The 27,051-nt window shown below is 40.6% G+C and overlaps 1 long non-coding RNA gene across 1 annotated transcript in view; it reads left to right on the top strand.

Annotated features, from left to right (window-relative positions):
* LOC140343297 (uncharacterized) overlaps window positions 1-21,932 on the top strand; it is a 33,893-nt gene extending 11,961 nt beyond the window's left edge. The window contains exons 2-3 of the long non-coding RNA XR_011923292.1: window positions 9,584-9,692; window positions 9,988-21,932. This is a non-coding gene — a long non-coding RNA (uncharacterized lncRNA). The remainder of the gene's footprint in view (window positions 1-9,583; window positions 9,693-9,987) is intronic.
* Window positions 21,933-27,051: the final 5,119 nt, after the last annotated feature.

The following is a 27,051-nucleotide window of genomic DNA, read 5'->3' as shown; positions in this document are numbered from 1 at the left end:
TTAAATATCTGTATTTTTTTACAGAAATACAGAAATGTTTCTGTTTATTTTGATAGATTGGAAGAGTTATCCTAATTAAATATCTGTATTTTTTGAAGAGATATACATAATTTTTTATGGCTTTTTTGAAAGATAGCAAGTGGTATCAGAATTAAATATCTGTATTTTTTTACAGAAAATGTTCTGTTTATTTTGATAGATTGCAAGTGGTATCAGAATTATTCATCTCTATTTTTTTTTACAGAAATACAGAAATTGTATGGCTTTTTTGATAGATAACAAGTGGTATCAGAATTAAATATCTGTAATTTTTTACAGAAATTCAGACATTTTTATGTTTATTTTGATAGATTGCAAGTGGTATCAGAATTAAATATCTCTATTTTTTTTCCAGTAATACAGACATTTTTTGGCTTTTTTGATAGCAAGTGGTATCAGAATTAAATATCTGTTTTTTTTCAGAAATACAGAAATTTGTATGGCTTTTTTGATAGCAAGTGTATCAGAATTAAATATCTGTTTTTTTTAAGAAATACAGAAATGTTTCTGTTTTTTTTTTATAGATTGCAAGTGGTATCAGAATTAAATATCTGTATATTTTTTACAGAAATACAGAAATGTTTCTTTTTTTTTTTGATAGATTGGAAGAGTTATCCTAATTAAATATCTGAATTTTTTGGAGAGAAATACGGAAATTTTTTTGGCTTTTTTGAAAGATAGCAAGTGGTATCAGAATTAAATATCTGTATTTTTTTTACAGAAATGTTTCTGTTTATATTGATAGATTGCAAGTGGTATCAGAATTAAATATCTGCATTTTTTATACAGAAATACAGAAATTTTATGGCTTTTTTGATAGATAACAAGTGGTATCAGAATTAAATATCAGATATTTTAATGGCATTTTTAATAGCAAGTGTATCAGAATTAAATATCTGTTTTTTTAACGAAATACAGAAATGTTTCTGATTTTTTTTTGATAGATTGCAAGTGGTATCAGAATTAAATATCTGTATTTTTTTTTACAGAAATACAGAAACTTTTATGACTTTTTTGATAGTAAGTGGTATCAAAATTAAATATCTGTATTTTTTTTACAGAAATAAAGAAATGTTTCTGTTTACTTTGATAGATTGGAAGAGTTATCCTAATTAAATATCTGTATTTTTTGAAGAGAAATACAGAAATTTTTATGGCTTTTTTGATAGATAGCAAGTGGTATCAGAATTAAATATCTGAAATTTGTTACAGAAATACAGAAATTTTCCTGTTTATTTTGATAGATTGCAAGTGGTATCAGAATTCATTATCTGTATTTTTTACAGAAATACAGAAATTTTTATAACTTTTTTGATAGCAAGCGGTATCAGAATTAAATATCTGTTTTTTTTTTTTACAGAAATATAGAAATGTTTCTGTTTATTTTGATAGATTGCAAGGGTATCAGAATTAAATATCTGTATTTTTAGAGAAAAATACAGGAATTTTTATGGCTATTTTGATAGATAGCAAGTGGAATTAGAATTAAATATCTGTATTTTTTTTACAGAAATCAACAAAATTTTATGTGTTTTTGGATAGATACTAAGTGCTATCAGAATGAAATATCTGTATTTTTTATGGAAAATGATAAAAAAATTTCTTGCTTTTGTGATAGATTGCAAGAGGTATCATAATTTAAGATACCTCTTGCAATCTATCACAAAAAACATAAAAATTTCTGTATTCATGGATAAAAAATACAGATATTTTATTATGATAGCACGTTGCTATATATCTGCAAAGCCATAAAAAATTCTGTATTTCTCTCCCAAAAATCTAGATATTTAATTCTGATAGCACTTGGTATGTATCCTAAAACCCGAAAAATTGTATATATTTATGTAAAACAAATACAGATATTTAACTGTAATAGAACTGGCTAGGTATCCACAAATGATAAAAAATGTATGTATTTCCCTGCAGATTCCACCAAGCCTGTTCCCTATTATGTGGTTTCACTAGATAGTAGGTATGGAAAGTGTGAATTTTGTTTATTCATTCATGTCTCAAATAGCTTCAGCTTCTACATTGTCCATAGAGGTGATGGCCTCAACCTCTAATGCAGTCCTTGCTCCACCACAGGGCCCACCGCCTCCTACTCCTCCTGTCCTGCTGCCGCCTTCCCAGTACCTGACTCTAGATGCAAGATACCAACACCGTCCACACTCCGTCTCAGAGCCCACCACCGCCTCCTCCTGCTGTAACTGATGCTGCTGGCTGCCCAGTACCCAACTCTAGATGCCAGATACTAATGCCATCTACACTCCTTCTCAGAGCCCACCTAGTCCTCCTGCTGTAACTGTTGCTGCCGCTTGCCCAGTACCGGACTCTAGATGCTAGATACTAAATGCTGTCCACACTCAGTCTCAGAGCCCACTGCCTCCTCCTGCTGTAACTGATGCTGCCGTCTGCCCAGTACCCGACTCTAGATGCCAGATACTGATGCCGTCCTCACTTCGTCTCAGAGCCCACCGCCTCCTCCTCCTGCTGTAACTGATGCTGCCCCCTGCCCAGTACCCAACTCTAGATGCCAGATACTAAAGCCGTCCACACTCTGTCTCAGAGCCCACCACCTTTTCCTCCTGCTGTCATTGATGCTGCTGCCTGCCCAGTACCCGACTCTAGATGCCAGATACTAATGCCATCCACACTCCGTCTCAGAGCCCACCGCCTCCTCCTCCTCCTCCTGCTGTAACTGATGCTGCTGCCTGCCCAGTACCTGAATTTAGATGCCAGATACTAGTGCCGTCCACACTCCGTCCCAGAGCCCACCGTCTCCTCCTGCTGTAACTGATGCTGCCGCCTGCCCAGTACCCGACTCTAGATGCCAGATACTAGTGCTGTCCACACTTCGTCTCAGAGCCTACCGCCTCTTCCTCCTGCTGTAACTGATGCTGCCGCCTGCCCAGTACCCGACTCTAGATGCCAGATACTAATGCCATCCACACTCCGTCTCAGAGCCCACCGCCTCTTTCTTCTGTTGTAACTGATGCTGCCGTCTGCCCAGTACCTGAATCTAAATGCCAGATACTAATGCCGTCCACACTTTGTCTCAGAGCCCACCACCTCCTCATCCTCCTGCTGTAACTAATGCTGCCGCCTGCCCAGTACCCAACTCTAGATGCCAGATACTAATGCCGTCCACACTTTGTCTCAGAGCCCACTGCCTCCTCCTCCTCCTGCTGTAACTGATGCTGCCGCCTGCCCAGTACCTGACTAGATGCCAGATACTAGTGCCGTCCACACTTCGTCTCAGAGCCCACCGCCTCTTCCTCCTGCTGTAACTGATGCTGCCCCCTGCCCAGTACCCGACTCTAGATGCCAGATACTAATGCCGTCCACACTCCATCTCAGAGCCCACCGCCTCCTCCTGCTGTATGCCAGCTGCTGGATGACAGTTGCTTATGCTGCCCACACTTCGTCTCAGGGCCCACCGCCTCTTCCTTCTGCTGTTACTGATGCTGCTGCCTGCGCAGTACCCAACTTTAGATGCCAGTTACCAATGCCCTCCACACTTTGTCTCGAGCCCCCCACCTCTTCCTCCTGCTATTACTGCTGCCTCCTGCCCAGTATCCAGTACCCAGCTGTACATGCCAGTTAACAATGTTGTCCATGCGGCATTTTACAAAGTTAAAGCTAGCAGATAGGAAAAGGCAGTCCCCTGCACCCCAACGTCTCCCATTGCTACAGCTTCTACACTGTCCATATAGATGATGGCCTCAACCACTAATGCCGTCCTTGCTCCGTCTCAGGCCCTCCTGCCTCCTCCTCCCAGTACCCAGCTCTAGATGCTAGTGAACAATGCCATCCACACTTCTCAGGGCCCACCGCCTACTCTTCCAGCTCTTACTGCTGTCGCGTGACCACTGCCCAGTACCCAGCTCTAGACGCCAGACTAGACTCAAGCTCAACAGGGTCTTCTTTCCCCGCTGATTCCGCCAAGCCCATTCCCTTTCATGTGCTTTCACTAGATAGCAGGCCCTGAGACTAAGTGTGGAAGGCATTAGTAACTGGCATCTAGAGCTGGGTGTAGGTGTCTTTAATGACACCCCCGAAGTGTGTAATGCAAGTGTGAAATCTAAAATTTGTGATTGAATGTGGAAGGCCACGTCTTCTGCTTCATCCATCGGTATCACGCTTTATCAGACTGAATTTCTGTGTATGTTACCCCAGAACTAGGAAGTGGGACAGCAGTCCCTGTGTATATGTCTGGGGATGAGATGGAAGACACCGGTATGTGTAATGGGAACGGAGAGGTCCTGGATGACCACATTGAGCCATGAAGTTATTCAGCTCAGCAGATGTCCGGAGACTTCTTCACAAGTATGTGGCCGTCCTTGGAGACTTCATTCAATGATCCACCAACAAAGATCTTGTGAAAATACTGCAGAGTGATGAGTTTTGGACTGAGAACCAGCTGAAAGGGAAGGGTGAGATGTCATTTGCAAAAGACACGTTGAGGGATCTCTGGGTGAAATGCACAACGGGATAATTTACCGCGAAGTGCGTCATTACAGAACTGACCACCACCTTGTACGGTTCTTTTTCCTGACCCGTGTCTCTTCGGAGTACATAGAGAGCGCGCTGGCGGACTTCGAACGTGGACCTCAGCCCCATGTTGTCATTATCAACTCATGTATATAGGATGTAATCAGGAATCATGGGCAATCACTGCAAATGTACAAAACCAACCTGAACCACCTGTTTATTTGGCTCACCGAGGTGCTGAGCCCCAAATGTCTGGTGATATGCAACATGGCCATGCCTGTTGGATTCAAAGCTGGTGATGTGCTAAAGTACCCAATTCCTAATGTGCGCTGGGATATCAGAGAAGGGAATTTCTACAGCACCACTCTGGCAGATTTGCAGAAATTTGTGATTGACATTGACTTTGACTTCTGCTCTGAGCTGACTCATTGGAAGTATACCTGCATCCTGATGGCTCATATAGATCAAGCCTGGGGCATGCAGCAGGAACAGCAGGAGGAGGAGGCGGTGGGCTCTGAGATGGACCATGGATAGCATTGGTAACTGGCATCTAGAGCTGGGTACTGGGCAGGAGGCAGCAGTAACAGCATGAGGAGAAGGCGGTGGGCTCTGAGACGAAGCAAGGACAGCATTAGAGGTTGAGGCCATCACTTATGTGGACAGTGTAGAAGCTGTAGCTATTGGAGACATGAATGAATGTTACTGCTGCCACCTGCCCACTGCTTAGTATCCAGCTCTAGATGCCAGACTAGACTCCAGCTCAACAGGATCTTCTTTCCCCACTGATTCCGCCAAGCCTGTTCCCTTTCGTGTGGTTTTGCTACATAGTAGGTAGGGACAGATTGGAATCTCGTTCATCCATTCATGTCACCAATAGCTACAGCTTCTACACTGTCAATATAGGTGATGCCCTCAACCTCTCATGCCGTCCTTGCTCCGTCTCAGGGCCCACCGCCTCCTCCTCCTGCTGTTACTGCTGCCGCCTGCCCAGTACCCAGCTCTAGATGCCAGTTACCAATGCTGTCCTTGATCCGTCTCAGAGCCCACCGCCTCCTCTTCCTGCTCTTGCTTCTGCCACCTGTCAGTACTCCATTCCTAAAAATGGTATTACAGACATCTTGGTGGCATTGATGATACACTACACCCAACTCTAGATGCCAGTTACCAATGCGGTCCCCGCTCCATCTCAGTGCCCACAGCCTCCTCCTCCTGCTGCTGCCACCTGTCAGTTGTAATTTATAACAGAGCTGTGTAGCTGGGTAATTTTTTGACTGAAAGAACCCCCTCAGGAACCTCTGCCTGTACTCTGAAGCCTGTGTATGGCTTGTAACGGAGCGGTGAAGCCTACTGGCTAAGCTTTTGACCAGAGGAACGCCCTCGTGTCCCTCTCTGCCTCTATTCGGAGGCTGGTAAAAAAAACGGCATGTTCCCTTGACCGCCCCATAAAATGGCCTTGCCAGCAACATAGAAAAGTCTTCCCTATATTTTTTTACTTGTACAGTATTGTGCAGAGCTGGGGGAGTCTTGACATGTTTTTTAAATGTATTTATAGGCTGTAGAAGCTCCACACAATCCCGAAAAACAACCCAAATTTTTCCACCATTGACTTTAACGGAGTTCGAATTCAACGTTCGTTCACCCGAATAGTTTTGCACTATTCGATCCAATAGTGGTCGAATCGGATAGTGAGCTATTCGACCAAAACTAATTAGTACACTCAAAATTAGGATGCCGTAAAGCTGAACCAGTTAACAATTTTCATATCTCTAGTGGACTCCGTGTGGGATCTCGTGCTCAGGTTTCAGATCTTCATTATAAGGTGTCCCAAGTTTCTATCATTTATTTCTATTATAGAGTATGTAACAGGAAGAGCTGAAGCATATTAATTTGGACAGGATCACACAAAATTCCCATATACACAGGAGCAGGGATGGGAAATAAGACAATGGGATCTCTCTGTTGTATAATCCAAAACAACAAGCCAGGGGCTGACATATACCTAAAAATGCCAGTTTTGCTTGGATGACTCCTTATATATATTTCTTTTTATTAGGTAACTATTGTATGTAGTCAATAATTAAAATAACACAATTTGACACTGCAGTATCATTCATTTTCACCTCTATCAATCACGGTCATGATTGCTTAAGTAATAAAGACAAGCGAACAGCATATGAAAGAGCCATGAAGAAGGCATCATTCTCTTTATTTATTTATTTTTAATCTAAAGAGGTTTTAAATAACATAAAATGCCTGAAGCTAAAGTGATGTTATGTAAGGTGCAAACCTCTCTTTGATTCCTGAGCTGTAGTTTTCACATTGGTAACCAAAAATAAAAAGAAAAATGAAAAAAAAAGCACACAAAGTTAATTAGAGAGTAATTGCATATCACAAAAGATTGATATATCATCTGCTGGTAGAATTTCTTGTTCTATGCCAATTAGGATCAAAGTAGACAGAGAAAAGTTTTGCGGTCAGCTCTGCAGACCTGTTTCCATCACTCACTTCATATGTATTTTATTAAGTTTTTCAAACTGCTTAATAATTTACAAAGGTAATATATGAAGTTAGATGGAGCTATGGAACTACTTGCTCACCCCGTGAAGTACAATCTAATATACAGAACAGGAATGGCAAGTTGGTTTAGTTAAAAATTTTACATGTTGGTAAGTTCATGTTTATTTACATGAATACTGAATACTGTAAATACAAAATAAATATAAAGGCCATTTAAAATGAAATAGGTTGTTGGAGACTATTGACCTTGTGTAATAAAGGACCTTACTACATGGTTATCCATTGGAAATGGCAGGCCACAGCCTCAGGGTGGGTAAACTCATGATATGTTACTGGTCATGAGGCTTATAGTGTAAGAGTCTGCAGCTTTGCATGAACATGACTAAGCATCATTTATTTAGAGGTTCAAGACAAGATGTTAAGTATACACTGGACTTTCATTCCATGAACATGAATATATCTGTAACTTTGCTGTACACCTCTACAGGTGTAAAGGGACTGGTCCTTCTGATCAGTACACCAGACTGCTACTGCCAATCTACTAAGCTAAGTGAAATGTCCCTTGCAAGATGATAATTCATCTTGCTATGTTAATAGTCCACACTACTGTGGTTCAGTGTTTCTTAACCAGGAGTCCTCCAGACGTTCCTTTGTGACTCTCAGGTCAGTTTAACTCATAACAATGATCTTTTTGGCTATCTCTAAAGTTAGGTAAATGTAAGAGGCATTCTTTCTATTGACCACCACAATAATGTACAATGAGCTGTGGATATAGTCCCCTGAGGACCATGAAGGTTTTTCCCCCCAGTTCAGCTAAAGGATCAAAGGATATAAAGCTCCTTTAAATTCTGCTCAGCATCCAATGCCATGTGAATTACCGTATTCAAAATGCTTCAGCTAAGGCTCACCAAAGGCAATGCCAGGATGAATAAATAAACAACTTCTGGGGACCACTTTACATATGTCTAAGATGGGCATGGCTGTTCATCTTGAGCAAGAATATTTTGATGAGGGTACCGAGCTTAAGGCACATGCAGAGAGTCTGCAATAAGCATAGGATCTGGGTCAGACATTTGTCAACACAGCCACAAATTACACAGGCACCATGACTCCATCCAGGAAGCAGATACTGACAGGGAACTTAAACAAAGATGGCACTGTTCTTCTATAGAGAAACACAGACAGTGAAAAAGCCACTGAAGTACTGTGATTTCTGTGAGAAAAAAAAAAATACCCGGAAGTCTTTCTCTTAGATATTGTTTAGTATACTTAGCTTTTGGTTCATTAAATGTGTCGCTCTTTGCCGCCCTTGAATTGTGGCAGATATACTGACAGCTGACAATGAATCAATGAAGTGTTGTTTCAGAGTTGTAGTTTTCATACTGGGACATCATTTATTGTGTAGCAGAAATTTCCTGCAGCCAGAATCTGCAAGGTCTAATTACCTTGGTGTCTTTTTTCCCATTCCCCAAACGCTGATAGCATACAACTTGATGTTCCCCTTTATCTAATTTCACCTCAATCTTTGCCAAAGTGATTAATATCTTCAGTTAATTGTTCTCCCTCACACCCCAGGCCTGCGCACCACTGCTGTTGTGTTGTGCTGTTAATAGCGTCTCCTGCCACATGGCTGGCTCTGCAGGATGCCACTGCGTACCAGAATTGTGGGCACATGGAGTGCCCTCTGGGCAATAACAAGGGGAGTCTTTGGCACTTTTAAATTAGGACCCTCTATTGGTTATTGACAGAATGACTTTCCTCTAAAGCTCTCCAGGCCTAGTCTGTAGGATAAAGCCTTTGCTAAATTAGAGGAAAGCAAGCTGGGGAATTAGGTGGGTGTTTAATATTGTATATGTACATGCATGTATATGCATATAATATATATATTTTTTATTGTTTATTGTAGCTGAAGGTACCTTAATTTGTATATTATTATGAAGGAACTTTTATCTATTTATTGTTTATGAAGGAATCTTTATATGGCAATTGTACATTGTAAAAAAGAGCACCCATTATCTATTTTATGGTATACCGAGTGCTATGGACATGGACATTAGTCATTATTGTATATAGGCACATTTACTTGTTTATTGAATGATTTAAATGGAGCCACATTTATATGTTTATTGTATATTGTGTATGGAGGCACTTTTTACTGTTTATTGTATGTTGTGCTTGTATATGAATTTGCTTATTGTACTGTATATTTTGTCCTTGGCTCCATTTTTCTGTGTATTACATATTGTATAGGTGCATGCATACTGTTTATCTTTTTATTGTATATTTTATAAAAAGATTTCCATTTACCTATTTGTTGTATATTGTGTATGTATATGCATATGGAGGTTTATCTATTTATTGTAAAAATATATACATTGAGCACCTTTTCCATTTTTATTGTATGTGGAGGTACATTTATCTATTTAATGTATAGTATGTATATACCTCTTTTACCTGTTCTTTGTATTTGAAGCTACATTTTTTAAATTCCTGTATAATATATACAGGGATACCTTTACCTGTTTATTGTTTCTAGGTTTTCTTCTTCTGAAACGAACATTTGTGATCATCTTAGGTAAAAATCCAGCATCTGTACAGCCAGATCACCAAACACTCATCAGTTAACAACAGCTGCTGTTTTTATGGTGAGGACACCTTGTTTTCTTCTACCTGCCTTTTAGAGCATGTTTTTCCTATTTATCATAAACAATAATTTTCAGTGTCAACTATTGTGCGATTTGAGAAAAAAAAAGTTTGATTTTCCACTGCTGAGTTTTCTGCAACAGTAGCTTGCCTTTATAAAGTAAAAATGATGTTAGTCTGTTTAAGAACACCATAATTGCCCCTTAAAATGGACCTATCATCACAATTTAGCCCCTAGATTAGATTCTAGGAGACATACGCTTGTGCAGTGAGATTGGTACTTTTTTACAATTACAGAAAGAAAGGTCATGTGATTTTGTGCCTGCGCAGTGTGAGATCGGGTGGCGTAAGCAGAAGCAGGAAGACGAAGAGAGAATCCAGGATAGCACAGGATTAAATCGAGTCACTCCATAAATTGTGGACAAATTGAGGGTTCTGCAGAAGTAAAGGTAAGTGTAATTTTTTATTTTAATGAACGGTCCTTTTTAAATTGTGTTTACACAAACTAGACTCAGGGACTACCTAGTTGGACTGCCGAAAACACTAATTGCCAGGCTGTCATACTAATCTTCTGGTTTCAAAAGCTACTGGTTCCCTAACCTGGATCAAGGAGATACTTAAAATCCATCAATCACACTAAAAATGTGAGTTAAATTGGTGCAAGTAGGGAAAGAACATTACTCAATAAACTGATGTATCCATGTGATGTGGTCTGTGAAATTTATCTACAGTGAAACTAATCAAAAGGGACTCCATGCAAGGTCTGCCTAATTTATAGAAGCTTCCCCATATAAATCTGCTGAACAATAAATTTGTAATTTGTAGGAGGAGGAAAAGTCAAAATACCATCTTCCATGCAGCAGGGGAGGATTTCTTGGGGAATGATGATTAGCCCAAAATTTGAAAGTTGACTCTATAGCCACAATAGTATCATCTTGCAAGAATTCGGCTAGATGGCTGTCCCCAGAATATTGTCTGTTGTCCCGCTCACCTTTTTTCACATACTAAACGGTCATACCTTGCAATTTTAGTACTAATTCCACTTTAAGGTTAACTGAGTTGATGACCTGATGTTAGCAAAGCTTACAAATTTTGTTTGACAGCATAAAGTTACCTGTACATGGACATTATTTTCAAATGCTGCCCCTTGGTGTTCACCCTAATAGGATAAACTTTCTGAAATATTTAGTGGAGAACAATGCATGCCCCCATCCCCAACCCTCTTCTCACTCGTTTTCCTTGGCAGCTAACAGATTTCCTGGTGTCAGGTGCTGGCATAATAGAAGGAAGGTTTGATAGCAGCTGGAATGCTGCAGGTTACTAGGTCCCCATTCAGGTGATAGAATGTCTGTGCAAAGGAAAGGGGTGATGCTTGTTAACCATATGTACAGGTTTAATGTTTCACAATCCTACTAAAGAATGCAGTTAAGGCTTTGTCTTAGCACGAAGTTCCCTATTCCAGCCACGTCTGATTTGCACACAATGCTCTGGTGGGGTCTAGTTAGTTTTAACTGCCTAATTACAGCCATTTTAACAAGGCCACAACTCCATATGTTTAACCTTTAACAGACCAGGCCAGGAGGCTTGTGTATTTTACTGGCAACAAAGTGTATATTAGGGGCCCCCCCTGCCATAGATTTTTGGGTCCCTGATGATATCACTGAACAATTGCTGGCTCTTTTCTCATGCTACCAATAGGTTGGTCTTTGATAGATTAGGAGAAAGTGTTGTTTGGGGAATTTATCAAATAACTTTTTTTTTATTACCTGGGATAACAGATTTGTCTCTTGGAGGTACAGTGCAGTTGTTCCTAAAGGGAACCTGTCAGCAATGTTAAACCTTTGTGAACCTGTTCTTCGCTCATGCAGGGCATAACTACAAGTGGATAGTTCTGTTCACAAGACAGTGTCTTGGCTCTCTAGATGAATGCCAAGCACCTCTATAATATATATACCTAAAATAATATATTTTTTTCTGATTTGGATTTGGGAGCTATCACAAACTGAATTATCGTGTATATAAATACACGTATTTATATTGTGTATTTGTGTATTTAAATACATATATTAGACACAAAAGAAGAAGGGAAGTAGAAGTAAAAAGGAACTGGCTGTTTTTTTCTTAGATAATAAATTTGTATTCAATGTTAAAGTCACAAGAAATACAAGAAAGTTTGTCTGCATGCTCACATTTCTGTGTATGCATAAATTAACACAGATATGCAATCAAAACACAACAACACAACACATCTTAGACAAAAAATGTGCCCGTATAGTATGTCATGTTTTTCCCCTGCTTGGAAGTACACCAGAATTTGTTAGGATCAAAGGTATCCAGTGGTCTCGTACTCTGACACGATTCACCTATTTGGCTTGCTCAGGGGAAGTGGAGACATTTGCAGATACTGCTATAGGAGATATGTGTGATATTTTGCATAATTAGTACATATTTGTAGCTATGACAGAGCACATCTTCATTTAAAGGGAAAAGAAGCTGTAAAGGTAAACATGGAAAACCAGCAATTAATTAAAAATCTGTATTCTACATTTCCAAATGATTTATCTAAAATTATTTTAAAGAACTGTAGAAAAAATATGCAGCAACTTCTGGTACAAGATAAGGTAAAAAGGTTCAGTGCTAACATTTAGCAAAGATTGAAGTAATAGTCTACAGGCTCATTCGTACTCGATAGACCTCGGACTTATGTCCTGGGTGTTAGCGTTCATCAATGCCCCTGTTCTTTCGCTTCACTCTCTGTGTAACCCAATACCAAATTTTCTATTCTCCCGAGAACACTTCTGAAAGCCTTCTGTAGTGACCCTGACATATCTTCTAAAGCCTGAAGAAAAATGACATTGTTAAACTGATGATATTGAGGTAAATCATTTGTTTAAATAATCTGACATGCCCAATCCTATTCCTCTCTACTGTTAGTTTTTGATTCCCCAGGAACATATAAAACTAAAGAAAATAGTATTGATGTCAGGAAAGTTCAACCAGTGTGAAATGGTCTCTGACAAAACTTTAGAAAAAAAAACATTATGGGGGTTCTACATTTCCAAACAAATAGTCCATAGAGGTCCTAGTGCTGAGATATCCATCAACAGTCAGGAGGAATATGTTGCTTCCATCTAATTGGATTTGTTTTTCCATTGTTTTTCTTTAATTTGTATCAGGTTTTAAATGTTTGCCCTTTGACCCCTTGCCTCTATTTTCACACTGTATCCAGTTCTTTGTACAGCTGAAAGTCATTTGTCAAGTTTTTGCCAAAGAACCCTTGCCGAGTGATGGCTACTGTTAACCTTAGGGGTCTGGGGGCACTGCCCAGCTGCAAACATATTCAATACCCACCAACCTACAGAGCAAGTCAATAGCCTCCTAAAGAAATTTAGAAAGTTGTTGCGCAAAAAATGTTTATGTTTTGTAGCCTAAAAACTTATTTAGTAGCTTGGAGAATTCTCTGTGGACCTTTTAGGCATTATATTCCTAGTTTGGATCGACATATTCCCATACCCTACCCATCACAAAGGTTACGGAGTTTTTTAATGAATGAGAATATTCCTGGTTCAAAGGTATTTGGTAAAAAAAAGTCAAGACAAACATAAATCATTCAAGGTTAGGCATTAGTTCAGTTTTTCTCAATTAGAGTTTCTCCAGGAAATTGCTGGGGCTTCCATGGCCAACAAGGAATTTGTGCCTCCCAGGTTAGTTTAGGTGACAATAATGATCTTTTTGGATATCTGTATTGATGGCATTCTTCCCACTAGTCAGCAATGTAAGAGGAATTCCTGATCGCCATGCTAATATATTGTAAACTGTGGATATAGTAATTATGCTAGAAATGGCAGGGGGCTGGGAATGACTGAACTCCTGTGTGCATGTATGGGACTTACAGCATTCGGGCCTAGCCAGTCAAGATGGTTGAAGGTTCTGAACCTGGAAGAAAAGTGGGTGAAGATGTAGCCGTGACAGAGCAAGTAAAGCAAAGTTATATTATTACATAAATGAAAGGAAACCTATTTTATTGCAGAAGGGACAGCACCTCTCAGAATCTTTATATATTTTTGTTTTGCTTCACTTTTAAGGCAGAATCAAGTACAGTGGTACCTTGGTATAAGTCCGCTTTGGAAAAAGTCCAACTTGGTATAAGTCCTGTTTGGATATGAAAAATTTTGCTTGGTATACAACCTTTGTGCTAGAACTTGTATGGGTGAAAATAGTGGGTCACAGCACGCGCTACCCTTATTTACCTCTCTCGAGACAAAGCCATGACTGCCCACAAGCGTCAGTATGCCAGTTGCTACCATTCAGTGAACAACCTGCGCTATAACTCTCTGTGAATTACATAACATCTCCTCCTCCCTTCTCAGCACCAGCCTAGTAGGCACTCGACTCTTCTCAGCAAGGTAAAGTGAGGTTAAATTTTCATTTATTTCATCTAATTGCTTTTTATTTATGAATTTTAGTATTAGGCAGTAGGGATGAGCGAACACCTGGAAGTTCGGGTTCGCCCAAACTGCGGTTTAAGGTTCGGGTTCGAGACCCAACTTGACCCGAACTTGACCCCAAACCCCATTGAAGTCTATGGGGACCCGAACTTTGGGGCATTAAAATGCCTGTAAAATAGTCATAGTAAGGGCTAGAGGGCTGCAAAAGGAAGCAAAATGGTGGTAAGAGCAGGGCAATTGCCCTGCAAACAAATGTGGATAGGGAAATTACATAAAATAACATAGAATAGAAAAAAATTAAAAAATAATCTTGAACTAGAAGGCGGAGGTCAAAGTGGAGTAGGAGGTTGAGGAGGCGGTGGACGTGGCAGTGTAGGTAGAAGCGGTGGTGGAGGAAGAGGTAGCTAACACTGTTTTTTTTGTTTTTTTATTATTTTCCTTTATTTTTTATTTTTTTATAAATTTGGGAAGACCCCAAAACATTGGGAAAAAGAAAAGGGCTTGCAAAGAGAAAGTGCACTGGAGTATAAAAATGGCTGGGTGCGGCCGGTATACTTGTCTATTCAGCACAAGGTACGGATAAGTCCTGTGGGATCCATGCCTGGTTCATTTTAATGAACGTGAGCTTGTCCACATTGGCTGTGGACAGACGGCTGCGCTTGTCTGTGATTATTCCCCCTGCCGTGCTAAACACACGTTCAGACAATACACTGGCTGCAGGGCAGGCCAGCATCTCCAAAGCGTAAAGGGCAAGCTCAGGCCATGTGCCCAATTTGGAGACCCAGACGTTGAATGGGGCAGACCCACAGTGAGTATGTGTAGGCGTGTCCACACGTACTGTTCCTAATGTTGCTGAAATGCTGCCTCCTGCTAAGACGTTCCGTATCAGCTGGTGGTGCTGGTTGTTGTGGCGTGCTGACAAAGCTTTTCCACATTTGGGCCATGCTAACCCTCCCTTCTGAGGTGCTGGCAGTGCCACAGCTGCGTTGGCGACTTCTTCCTCCTCCTCTGCCTTCACCTTGTGCTTCCACTGAGCCCCCGCTGTCAGGTGGGAATGCCATCAGCAGTGCGTCTACCAGCGTGCGCTTGTACTCGCGCATCTTCCGATCACGCTCCAGTGACTGAATTAAGGATGGCACATTGTCCTTTTAGTGGGGATCCAGCAGGGTGGCCACCCAGTAATCAGCACTGGTTAAAATGTGGGCAATTTGGCAGTCATTGCGCAGGCACTTCAGCATGTAGTCGCTCACGTGTGCCAGGCTGCCCAGAGGCAACAGCAAGCTGTCCTCTGTGGGAGGTGTATCGTCTGTGTCCTCTGTATCCCCCCAGCCACGCTCCAGTGATGCCCATGAGCTGCTTTGGGTGCCACCCTGCTGTGAACACGGTTCCTCCACCTCATCATCCTCTTCATCCTCCAGAACTGTGCCTTAGCTGGACAGTTGTGTACCTGGCCTCTGTTGGAGCAGGAACCCACCCTCCGAGCCACTTGTGAATGACTGGCCTGATGACTGTGGAAATGATCCCTCTACCTTCTCCTCTTCCTCCTGTGCAACATTCTCTTCCATCATCGTCCGAAGTGTTTTTTCAAGGAGACATAGTGGGATAGTAACGCTGAGGATGGCGTCATCGGAATTGGCCATGTTGGTGGAGTACTCGAAACAGCGAAACATGGCACACACATGTCCCGCATGGAGGCCCACTCGTTGGTGGTGAAGTGGTGCTGTTCTGCAGAGCGACTCACCTGTGCGTGCTGCAGCTGAAATTCCATTATCGTCTGCAGCTGCTTGCATAGTCTCTCCAGCATGTGCAAAGTGGAGTTCCACCTTGTGGGTACCTCGCATTTGAGGCGGTGAGCGGGAAGGCCGAAGTTACGCTGCAGCGCAGACAGGTGAGCAGCAGCACGGTGAGAACGCCGAAAGCGCGCACAGATGGCCCGTACTTTCTGCAGCAGCTCGGACATATCGGGGTAATTTTTCAGGAACCTCTGCACCACCAAATTCAGCACATCACACACAACCAGGCCGGGCTTGAGGCTGGTGGCACCAACCACTCATCGGTCTATTGTTCCATGGCCATCCACAGCTCCTGCGCGGTGTGGGGTTTTTCCCCCAAACAGATGAGTTTCAAAACAGCCTGCTGTCGTTTCCCCCTGGCTGTGCTGAAGTTGGTGGTGAAGGTGTTATGCTGACCGGATGAGGAGGTGGCAGAGGAGGAAGCGGAGTAGGAGGCAAAGAGAAACGTTCTGCAATCCTCGTGGTGGAAGGAAATGCGCCAAAACTGCTATCCGCCTCAGGCCCAGCCACCACTGCATTTACCCAGTGTGTAGTTAGGGAGATATAACGTCCTGAAACATAAGTGGTTGGGCATCAGTGCACTCAGTCTCTTCCACTTCTGGGGCAAGGCTATGTGGACGGCCCACGGAAACCCTGCCAGCAGAGTCATCAAAAAGCATAAGAGACTGCTGCATGACTTGGGGCTCAGACTGCTTGGCTGATTTGCAAGGGGGTGAGGTGAAAGACAGATGCATTTGGGTGTGTAGCTTGCACAGATCGACCACGTCCTCTCCCTGCAACAGGAGCTCCACCAACACCAGCAGCACCACGACCAGGGCCACGTCCCTTATTTGATGCTCTCCTCATTCTTTGAGGTCACCCACCGAACCAAACAGACGGATTAACTATATTAATTTCCCTGTCACGTATGGAGTGCAGGTGTACGTCACACAAAAATTCGGTATATGTCACCCACCGAACTAACAGACGGATTAACTATATTTATTTCCCTGTCAGGTATGCAGTGCAGGTGTACCTCACAACAAGAATGGGAATATGTCACCCACCAATCTAAAAGACAGATTACCTATATTAATTTCCCTGTCACGTATGCAATGCAGGTGTACTTCACACAAAAGTTGGGTATATGGCACCCACCCAACTAACAGATTAACTATATTTATTTCCCTGTCAGGTATGCAGTGCAGGTGTACCTCACAACAAGAATGGGAATATGTCACCCACCAATCTTAACAGACGGATTAACTATAATTTCCCTGTCATGTATGCAAGGCAGGAGTACTTCACACAAAAATTGGGTATATGTCACCCACTGAACTAACAGACGGATTAACTATTATATTTTTGTGGCAGGGGTACAAAGATGGTGGATTGCACCCACAAAAAAATCGCTATAGGTCACCCACAGAATTAACAGCCAGATTAATTATATTTCTGTGTCAGGGGTGCAAAGATGGTGCATTACACCCACAAAAGATCGGTATAGGCCACCCACAGAATTAACAGCCAGATTAATTATTATATTTCTTTGTCAGGGGTGCAAAGCTGGTGTATAGCACCCACAAAAAATTCACTATAGGTCACCAACAGAACAAATAGCCAGATGAGATTCCACTCACTGTCCCCCATGTCAGCTGCCTGCTTCCTGTCCCTGCACCACTCAGAGCTGATGGGCGGTGCTACAAGTGATCCAGCTTTTACTAGGCATGGCTGTGATGGCTTTTAAGTGCCCACAGCTTAAAAGCTTGTTGATTGGTTGCCCTGATTTGTATTGCCCCCCGCCCGCACAGACGCATGCAGCGACATCATTGGGAAACCCCGGAGATGTCACTGCACACGCCGGATGAAGAAAAAAGAGGACAGATGTGTCCGGAGGAGCTGCGGGGACAGGGTATTTTTTTTCAGTTGTAATCCGATTGTCATACAATGTTGTATGACAATCGGATTGCAATGTCACGCTTGTTTATATTTTTAGCTACCCCAACCTTGGTTCGGGGTAAACGAAAGTAGCAAGTTTACTTACCCAGTACCAAGGTCGGGCTAACCGCCCAGGTGGGTAATAATAGATATTATTTGCAAACACAGGGTGTCGCGATGTGTACAAAATGTGCCCCATCATATGCAAACAACTTTTTAGGTGACTGGAAGAACATATTTCTAAACCCAACTATGCAACCATACTGTCATACCGTAATGAATTGGAAACGTTATGTTGAGGACATCATTATCTTTTGAAACAATGATACAAACTCCTTGGAAACATTTTTTCAATTATTACAAGTAAATAATTACAATTTAAAATTCACCCTCTATTACAATCAACATGAGTTTCCTCTCTTGGACATTTACAGATCCCTCTATTGCTGCAAATTCATGCCACCAAATCCTGCATTGACCTTCAGAAAATCTCTTTCTCTTAAGGATACCCTGGTGTCCAGTACTATACTATACCTGGTACCTACAAATGTGGGCATTGCCCACAATGTAAATGGGTTTGTGAAAGCCAATCAATAACACTTCCAAACAACACCATACACAAAATATAACACAGAGTAGACTGTTCAACCAATGGAGTTATGTACTTGATACTATGCGAATGTGGCAGATTTTATATTGAGAAAACTAGAAGAACTTTTTTAGGAAACGTATATTTGAGCACATCTATAATATCAACACAGTAAGAATCCTAACCCATTTAAGCTAAAAAATTGGTATCTGACACAATTTTGATAATAGTGTAATATCTTTTAGTGCATTGGATCACAACCCCCCTAAATCCCAGAGGGGGTGATAACAAACTTTTACAATTGGAAACCCGATGGATATTTCACATGAAGGCAAAATGTGCACCTGGTTTGAACGATATTTTTACCTTTAAACCATTCTTATAAACCTTACTACCTTGCCTTATGAACTTCCATTTATGAACCTCCACCATTCACACCTTATTGATATTATGTTATATTTGCCCATCATTAACTACATAAGATCCATAAGTGTACTATCAACTAATCTACTGTAACATTGTTATATGATGTCATTTTGAAGATTGCAGTAATTATTGTTTGAACAGATATTCATACACATTTATATATACCATGTTTTTATCAAAAAAGACTGATAATGGTCTACTTTAAAGATATGTAACTAGAAAGTCAAATTGAAGATTGTAGCAATTATTGGCTGAACAGATATTGAGACATATTTGTGTATATTATGTTCTTGCTTTAAACAATGACTGAATTGTTTACCTTCAAAATCTGTAATTATGATGTCATATTGAAGATTGTAATAAATGTTGTTTGAATAGATTTTCACACATATTCACGTATACCATGTTTTTGTTAAAAACAATGATTAATATGGGTTTACCTTAAAGCTTAGTAATTTATGGGTCTCCAAGACAATATCCACATTTTATATATTACCACCATAATCATTTTCACTGTTATGCATTGAATTTTACCTATCCCCGCCTTACGAGGGAACCGGGGCATCCCTGCACTCATGGATATATGGATGTTTAGATTAGGGCCAAGGGGCTCTCCAGTATGACCTGCCCCAATGTGGCTCCTTTTCTCTTTAAATCATTGTCTACTTCATTAATTTGTAAATCTTGCGAGATCTCGCATAGCAGCATGATCTTGCACCCTAGGTAGTACAAAAATAACACCATGATACAATCTCGCAAGACTACACGATCCAACGTGTTTTTGAAGCTGTAAATCGACCTATTATATATATTTTTTCAAACTGCATTGTTTTACCACACACACCTAAATGTTTCTTTTTTCCTTTCATGCATCGATTAGAATTTTACTTTTAATGCATCCACTGTCAAAATCTCAATAATCCCCTAAAGAAGCCAATCTGGCGAAACACGTCGGGACACGAGATAAGCTCAAAATTTAGAGAGATATATATTTATATTTGCTTTGTCAACACTTTCTGTCATGTTGTATTCTCATATACAGACTAGGAGTGTTAGGTTGGAAATAGGACAACCTAGACTTTATATATAAATATATATAAAATAAACACAAATACATTTTTTTCATTTATGCCCTAAAAGCCTATATTTACCTTTCCTCTTCTCTTTTGATATTTACTTTTGTAGTAGGTTGTGCACAAGGGCATGGCCTCGGGAGTGGGTGGAAGCAGGATTGGTGCAGAACTTTGTGGTTTTGGAATTGTTTCTGATGTTTCAGCAGTGGAGTTTCAGCAGTGGAGTTGAGGGGACCGGAAATGGCTAACAGAAAGGTCTATTTCCACTGGGACAATCTGGGGGTGGTTCAGGCCATTAATAGGTTCACGGCGTCCTTGTTGCTGGCAGGGGGGTTTATGAGGCATTTGGTATTGCAGCGCTTGCAATATAACATTTTCATTTTTGCTTGTCACATTCCCAGGGTGTATATTGTCGTGGCTGACGCATTATCTTGTTTTCAGTGAAATAGGGTTAGCGCATCGGATTAACAAGGCAAGGATCACTAAGGAGGTGGGCTGTTTTGTGGCCAAGAAAGGGGGTATTATAGTGTGGCATCAGAGCCTTGTCGTGTTTGGTGTGGAAAGGGGATATTGTTTGTTTGCAAAGAAAGAAGTACTGTTGTTGGTGTTATTTCGTGTGAAATTGTTGAGTTGTGTTAATAATATTCATATTATTATTACCATCTATCTTTTCCTATTGAGTTTGGCTTATACAAGCACACAAAGCATGAGAAAGAGACGCATACACGTACATACAAATAATGACCTAGAGAAATTTTACTAATTAAGACCTAGGAAAAAAAGTACATGCTAATGGCTCCTTCTCTCTTGCTCTCTTTTGAACTGTGACATTTTAATGAGGATGTTTTAAAGAGTGGCAGATGAGTGAAAATGGTGTTTCTGAACATTCGGGTGCTTGGCCTTGTTCCAGGGCTCTAATTATGTTAGAAAATCACTTTTCATGGCTTCCACCCCCTTTTACTGATAAGCAGTTTCTACAACCAGTGAGTTAGCGAGTCTGTTGAGATTCGGATGCACAAATTGCTGCATTTCTAATCTTGCATGTCTTAAAGAGGACTTATTAACACACTTTACTTGCACCAAAAGGGCGCGTGGTGGCACATAAACAAACTGCATTAATATTGTAAGTAATTAAAGTTTCCTTTTTGCTGTAAGGATCTTCCTTCTCAGTTCCCTAGGGTAAGGTCACATGATCTAGGATTATAGGAGCATTGTGGATGTTTTATCTGTTTGAGACTGGAGAAAACTTTTGCTTTCAAGAGACATATGGTACAAAAAGAGAGGTTTAACAGGGTATAAAAGTTATGGATGCCCCCATATACAAACTATATATTCCTGTAAATTATGGCCAACATATCACACTAATAGGATTGCTCACATTAGGTCCTAGTTCCAGACAGATTGGGGAAACATATTTTTAGATTGATTTTTTTGCTGTCTGTGTGTTCCTACCCTTGTGAAACCTGTTATCTTAATTTCTTGTACTGTTGTCACAGGGACAAGAAGTGTGGAGAAATTTCACCAAAAAGGCAAATATATCAGGCACAAAAAGCTGCAGCTAAATGTCAAGAAAATTGTGTAGTTGAAAATAAAATGTGTATGGGTAGCTTATTGTCATAAAAATTTTATCAGATGGCATCTTTCTTTGATCTGTATAATATATTGCCTGTGATCAGCAGTCTAATTACTAAACATCCACAGATTTTTTGGCAAATTGTGTTATGGAGTATCTTGTGGTCTTATTCTTTTATGGTCACAACTTTTATTTGAGAAAGCTTTATTAGAATAATATGTTACCTCTTTCATGAGATGTGTCTAACAAATACTTTATGGGAAATGTAATACCAAGCCAGGAGTTCAATGTCCTCTAACTTTGAATAAATCATTTGGTAGACACAAGAAAATCTAACAAGACTTTAAAAAAAAGAGACTTTAAATGTTTTTTTCAGGCTGTTTAAATGACAACAAGTTTGTTGGAAGCAGCAGGTTCTCCATTCCCAGGACAAAATTAATGAGTAATGTCAAGAGATATAAAATAAAAGTGCACCTTGCAGCTCCCAGTGACAAGGGGCAGGGAAGGCATCTATCATGGACCTAATGTTATAGAAAAAGACCCATTGCAGTTCCACCCTTACCTGCTGGACACCAAACCTGGGAATGCTCCTCATAACTTTAACCAGGGCATTTTATTCACCGGCCATTCAATGGACCTGAGCTTGGCATTCTTTAAACCCCTCAAAATTCAGTTTCTTTATATTTAATTTTTGAACTAAGCCAATATATGTATATACTTCCTGCCCCCCCCCCCCCCCCAACAAAAAATCCCTAAGCCTATGGGGGCAGTGTTATGATGTAGGGTTGCTTCAGTTGGTCAGGTTTAGATTTAGATTTAGGAGCATTATATGCCTAGGAAATGAAGTCAGCTGACTAGCATTTGTTGTGCCACTTGCAATTGCTTCCCCCATCTCTTGTAATGACATCAAATGGACAGTATGTACACAAAAAATCTCTCCAATAAGATCACAGAGAGATTTAAAGACCTAACAAAAACTTGTTGGGTGGGTGCATTTGACTTTTCCGCATTGAGTACACCTTTAAGGTTAATGGAGGAGACTACTGTGATCTGCAAGAGATAATTTTCTCTGACAATGGCACACCTCTTACAGAAGAAATTAAAACCACAAAGGGATCTAATTAAAACATGGGCACTTTCTGCAGCCCACAAGGGTTATCTAATATTTTCTAACAACCCTAAATGTCATATGAGATACCAGAACAGGATGCCGGGACAGTGAGATATCAGACCTCCAAGAGAAGAGCAGAGGCTTCAGAAGTGGGATGATTCAAAGCAATGTGTGAAAATCGCTTTGCTGCTACTGTTCGCCGTAGTGTTGCGACACATCACTGTTTAGTGCTAAAAAGATAGCAACCAGAGTTGCACCTCTTAAGATAACTCATATGTCTGAAAAAACAAGATAAACAGCATTTTTGTATGACAAAATATGTTTAAAAAAAGCAAAAAGCAGTGATGGTGTGCTAATTGCTGCATCCCAAAGCACCAAAGTTCAGTCAGATTAATTTAATCTGATTCTGCTGTTGGTTGGCAAACTAAAGAATGTAAGTATAAACTGGTCACATACTGTATGTTACAATTTAATTGTCCACATACAATACCATATTCTAGCCTTTTGCAGTTAAGCTCTAAACTTACTAAGATAAATTTGCAAAACGCCTATACAAAAGTTTCTCCACTCCTTAAAATAGAATTTTGCAACAAAATTAACTTTTTTTTTGCAATCAAGATCAAAAATCGATTACCAGTTCCTGCTATAGATCTATTGCTACCTATTCAGTATGATGGTTTGCAGAAGCAATAGTGACTATATGTATAATTTTTTAAGCTGTCCATACATGTCACACTACAGTTGTAGCAACGGTTGAACAATTACTGTACAATTTCCTTTCGATTAACCAGAACTATACAAAGTAGGGGTTTGTTTTACCCCAACCTACCTCGGTAATCCCAGCCTGGTTAATCAAGATGACCAAAGAGTGAGAGAAGAAAGAAGATGTCGGTGCCCATTACAAGTGAGTACAATTAAAAAATAGCGATCGGGCAGCTGAGGTTATTTTTTGTGTGGATGGGACACCACCTGCCCTTTCTGCAATAAAGGACCTGCTTGGTTGCAATTTTTTTATTTTGTTGTTTAGTTCTTTTAAAAGTTCAACTGCATGGGTAAATGCCTCTTTTGGCTAACGAAATTCAAATTCTTACCTTATCATCCACTCCCATATGCCTCTTTCCCTTCATGAAACCAAACCCTTGCAGGTAGGTCAGAGCTCCTTGACATCATTAGTACTACGTACACACATCTTTCACAATCCTTTCCAATGACAAAAGATTGAACGATGCATGAACATACGGCATCGTTCTGGTCTAAGGACCCTGCTGCGCTCTCTCCCCTTTCACTCGCATTACGATCCATTAGTCCGTGGATCCACCAAGACAGTCGTTCAGACCAAGAGCACTGTACACACGCAAGATTCTCATCCGATATCAGCCTTGAGCCAAGAACCATTGCACATGTGTACTTACTCTATTGCAGTGGTCCCAAACCTTTTCGAGCTTGCGGAACACTGAATCTACAAACTGTGAGTCCTGTATCACTCAAAGGGGAAGAAACTTCCCAGAGTGAAGTCATAAGAGCCTGCGATCAGTACAGAAGACATGGTCCCCGGCTTTGGCTTGTGCACCCAGAGCAGCAGACCACCGGTGGTTTCCGTGCTCTCATGGTCCACTAGTGGTCGGGGGTTGGGGACCCCTGCTCTATTGTATGGAAGAATAGTGTGGACCTTTCTATAACCTGGAATGTAGGCCAGTGGAGAAGCATGCCAGATACTGGGAAAGAAAAGAAAAAAGTAGGTATATACTTATTCATTTCCCCTCTAGCAAAATGAGGATGGGGGAGGGGGTGTAAACCCCATTGCATGAATGTATGTGAAAGCAGTCTAGAGTTTCCAATAAACCTAACATATCTGTAAAACACTGAATATTTAGAAAACCATTCTTGCATTATAATGCCTGTTTATGAAAGCATGAAAGATGTTGCCTTATCACGGGATATACTGACAGGCATCTATCTCCCCACCAGAAGGCTTAGGGATGATGCAATGAACTCTGGACCCTCCAAGAGCAGCAGACAGGCACTTCACAGCAGACCATCCTGGCCATCCTTCCCAAGAACATCTTTCCTCTCTGACTGCTTGTCTTGTATCCTGTATCATCTCTCTGCCCTGGTGCGATCTCTGTAACAGGCATCACAAATATAGTAGACTTATACAGTATGTGACTCTTGTTATCTCTACAGGAAACTGTAAAGGTTTGGGGTCAGTTTTACTTATTTCTTTTTTACATTTATGTTTAAACTGATATTTTTTACTTGTAATGGTGTAATTCACACCATATGTCCCAACATATTAACAACTCTATTTCCTTTTGTGAAAATACATTTTTCTATCATGTGGGCTATTATTACCATACACTATATATAGTATTTATGCTTTATGCTTTTTTGTAATTACAAAAATATACCTCTTTATTAACATGTTTATAAAGCAATGAATGAGACTTTCATTAAAGATTTACAGATAGTGAATTACGATAATTTCTGCCATTTAAAACACACATGTAGAAGATTTTGATGAGGTAAATGTTTGGTGAAGGTCTCATTTACGGCTTTATAAACTAGCCCCTAATAATATATCACTAATCTATAGACTATAATATGGGATAGATTGCAATTGCAACTTGTTAATGGTCTCTAACAATATCTTGCTATATGACAATTGTTTCTAACAATCCCTTGCTGTGTGCCAGGTACTTTTGTTGGTGATACTGTCACGGGGGGGGGGGCAATGTATTTTGAAGTAGTGGAATTGTTATATTGGTGAGTTGGGATATTATTACCTGTTTTTTTTTTTTTTAGCTCCATAGTCATATCCCTATTGGTTCCTCGGAGGTGCTCACAATCTAATGTCCATACCATCTCTCCCTCCTTCATTCAGTCGGCTCCGACTCTTCGTGACCAGATGTACTTTTGCACTCCAGCTGTATCTGTCGATCACTGCTTCTTTCAATTGTTGCATAGGCATGTTCATAGCTTCACATATTCTTAGCCTCTGCCGTCCTCTTCTTGTTTTGCCCTCAATTTTTCCAAGCATCACGGATTTCTCCAAAGAATCTGGACTTCTCATTATGTGACCAAAGTATTTGAGTTTTAATAGCAGTATCAACCCTTCTAGTGAACACTCTGGCCTTATTTCTTTAAGTATTGACTGGTTAGATCTTCTAGGAGTCCAGGGAACTCTCAGTAGCTTTCTCCATGCCCATAGTTTAAAAGCATCAATTTTTTTATGCACTGCCTTATTTGTAGTCCAGCTTTCGCATCCAAATGTTACTACTGGGTAGATCATAGCTTTAACTATCCTGATCTTTTTTGGTAACGTGACGTCTCTATTCTGTAGTATTCTGCCCAAATTCGTCATAGCTCTCCTCCCAAGCAACAAGCGTCTTTCACTGTCATGACTGCAATCACCATCTGCAGAAAACTTTGATCAAAGGAAGATTAAATCTGTTACCACTTCTACTTTTTCCCCATCTATTTGCAGCTGGTTCATTAGAGCAAATGACATGACTTAGTGAATGATGGCTACTACCTTTTTTCTGTATCTTGTCCACACAAGAAAATCTGATGTACATCTGATGTAAAATGACCAGTGCCAGTCCACTTTAGTTCACTAATTCCCAGGATGTCAATGTTTAGCCTTACCATCTCATCTTTAATCACATCCAGCTTTCCTGGATTCATAAATATTACGTTCTACGTTCCGATGGTATATTGTATTTTGCAGCCTCAGACTATACTTTTATATTCCTGAGCACCTCAGCATTTGGATGTCCTCTTGGCTTTAATTCATCAGCATCATTAGCTCTTGCTCTACTCGTACTTGTCTTCTGCTCTTCCCCAGTAGCTTGTTGGACATCTTCAGACCTAGGGGAATCGTCTTCGGATGCCATATCGACATATCTCTGGTTTCTTCTGTTCATCTGGTTTTCTTGGCAAGAAATTAACTGAAGTGGGCTGCCAGTACCTTCCCCAGTGGATCGTATTTAGTCTCATCTCTCTGCAATGACCTGCTCATCCTGGGTGGCCCTACACGGTAAAGCTCATCGCTTAATTAAGATACACAAGCCCCTTTACCTCAACAGGTAACAATACAGAAGGCGGTCCCTACCATAGTCATATGTTATTAATGCAAGGCCAACTTTTGAGAGAAATCCAAATAACCTCCTGTCAAGTGTCTGCAGTGTGGAAGGAAACGAGTGCCCGGCAGAAACCCATGCCAACACGGGAAAAAATACAAACTCTTCCCGGCCAAGATTAGAACCTGGGACCCTAGTACTACAAAGGTGAGAATGCCAGCCCCTGTGTTGGCTGGCAAAGGTGAGCAAACTCTTTTGCCCAGGGTATACTACTAGGTATTAATTTGTGACTTTTTTAAGTAAAACTATTAGCCAGATTACCTATTCCCTCTTTGGGCTCCTTAATTTGTTG

The sequence above is a fragment of the Pyxicephalus adspersus genome, chromosome Z, assembly GCF_032062135.1.
Source record: "Pyxicephalus adspersus chromosome Z, UCB_Pads_2.0, whole genome shotgun sequence".
Taxonomy (NCBI): Eukaryota; Metazoa; Chordata; class Amphibia; order Anura; family Pyxicephalidae; genus Pyxicephalus; species Pyxicephalus adspersus.
The sequence above is the reverse complement of the archived record's forward strand: the minus strand, read 5'-3'. Positions and strand labels throughout refer to the sequence as shown.